Below are 2,294 nucleotides of genomic sequence, written 5' to 3'. Positions count from 1 at the left end.
GAAACATAGTTATCCCTGAGTTAGCCTGCCCAGTAGCAGGTTAGTTTCTGAATGCAGGATAAACAGAGATTATCCCTGAGTTAGCCTGCCCAGCAGCAGGTTAGTTCTGAATGCAGGAAAAACATAATTATCCCTGAGTAGCCTGCCCAGCAGCAGGTTAGTTCTGAATGCAGGATAAACAAGTTATCCTGATGTTAGCCTTGCCCAGCAGCGGTTAGTTCTGAATGCAGGATAAACAGATTATCCTGATTAGCCTGCCCAGCAGCAGGTTAGTTCTGAATGCAGGATAAACAGAGTTTATCCTGAGTGAGCCTGCCCAGCAGCAGGTTAGTTCTGAATGCAGGATAAACAGAGTTATCCCTGAGTAGCCTGCCCAGTAGCAGGTTAGTTCTGAATGCAGGATAAACAGAGTTATCCTGAGATTAGCCTGCCCCAGTAGCAGGTTAGTTATTGAATGCAGGATTAAACATAGTTATCCCTGAGTTAGCCTGCCCAGACAGCAGGTAGTTCTGAATGCAGGATAAACAGAGTTATCCACTGAGTTACAGCCTGCCAGCAGCAGGTTAGTTCTGAAGGATGTTGCCACCTAAAAAGTACCAAAGCCTAAAAGGTGAGCTACTTTCGTGGTGCCAGTTATCCCGAGTTGAACTCAGAGTTGACCGAAGTTACCTGGCTAACTCCTGAACACCTACTTCGTAGTACAGGGCTCTGGCAGAGTATAGGCCCCTGGATGTGTATCAGATCTGTGTGTACGTGGACAGCACTTTGTAAACAAAGACACTGACTAAACAAATACTACTATGACGGTTCAATACGACAGCCTTGATAGTATAGAATAGCAGGTAAACCACCTGGTAAATTTCAAGCCAGAGTGAGACACACAGAAGGAGTACTGAAACAATCCATTATTTGGGTCCAAAATGGCACCTTATTATAAAGGGCCCTGGTCAAAAGTAGTGCACTATAGGGAAAAGTAGTGCACTATAGGGAATAGAGTGCCATTCGGGATGCTATAATGACGAGTCTGTACGTGACTCTGTAGGAGGTATTAATCTCTTCAGGGCTTATGCAAAGTGGATGGAAAAATATATAGAGCAGACATGAGATCATAGAGGGTGGAGCTAGGTGGAGAGGTGGAGCTAGGTGGAGAGGGTGAGTATAGAGGGGTGGAGGTAGGTGCAGAGGGTGGAGGTAGGTGAAGAGGGTGGAGGTAGGTGAAGTGGGTGGAGGTAGGTGAAGAAGGTGGAGGTAGGTGAAGAAGGTGGAGGTAGGTGGAGGTAGGTGGAGAAGGTGGAGGTAGGTGAAGGTAGGTGGAGAGGGTGGAGTTGTATTTAGAGGTCACCAGGCTACCCTACTGCAGGCAGGTCTCACCTGAGATATCAGAGTACTCCATTGCTCTGAAACTCTGCTCGTTCTCGATGGTCTGGTTGACGAAGCAGTGCATTGCGGGGCAGTGAACGATCAGGTTGCTGCTGGCCTGACGCAGAAGGCCCTCTAGGTACCTGTGGAGAGGCAGACGTCATATCCTCTTCCTAACGCATTCAAATGCACAACACAGGTGCTACTAGCTGCTGATGAACATCTATAACTACATGCATGTAGCAGTGCGGTGACAGAGGAAACGGTTCAGTGACTGATATAATGTCTGTTAGCCTGGAGAAGTAAGAGATGAAGGCAAGTTACAGAAGGTTGTCAGTTCAAATCCTAAACTCAGCAAAAAAAGAAAATGTCCCTTTTTCAAGACCCCGTCTTTCAAAGATAATTCTTAAAAATCCAAGTAACTTCACAGATCTTCATTGTAAAGGGTTTAAACACTGTTTCCCATGCTTGTTCAATGAACCATAAACTGTTAATGAACATGCACCTGTGGAATGGTCGTTAAGACACTAACAGCTTACAGACGGTAGGCAATTAAGGTCACAGTTATTAAAACTTAGGACACAAAAGAGGCCTCTCTACTGACTCTGAAAAATACCAAAAGAAATATGCCCAGGGTCCCTGCTCATCTGCGTAAACGTGCCTTAGGCATGCTGCAAGKAGGCATGAGGACTGCAGATGTGGCAAGTGCAATAAGTTGCAATGTCCGTACTGTGAGACGCCTAAGACAGTGCTACAGGGAGACAGGAGGGACAGCTGATYGTCCTCGCAGTGGCAGACCACGTGTAACAACACCTGCACAGGATCGGTACATCYGAACATCACACCTGTGGGACAGGATGGCAACTACAGCTTCCAGAGTTACACCAGGAACGCACAGTTCAGACTGTCCGTAATAGACAGAGAGGCCGACTGAG

At 46.8% G+C, this 2,294-nt stretch overlaps 1 pseudogene; it reads right to left on the bottom strand.

Moving 5' to 3' along the window:
* LOC111956073 (nck-associated protein 1-like) overlaps window positions 1-2,294 on the bottom strand; it is a 26,869-nt pseudogene that overhangs the window by 22,901 nt on the left and 1,674 nt on the right.

Source organism: Salvelinus sp. IW2-2015, linkage group LG3 (genome assembly GCF_002910315.2).
Source record: "Salvelinus sp. IW2-2015 linkage group LG3, ASM291031v2, whole genome shotgun sequence".
NCBI classification, from domain to species: domain Eukaryota; kingdom Metazoa; phylum Chordata; class Actinopteri; order Salmoniformes; family Salmonidae; genus Salvelinus; species Salvelinus sp. IW2-2015.
This window is presented reverse-complemented; position numbering and strand designations above follow the sequence as displayed.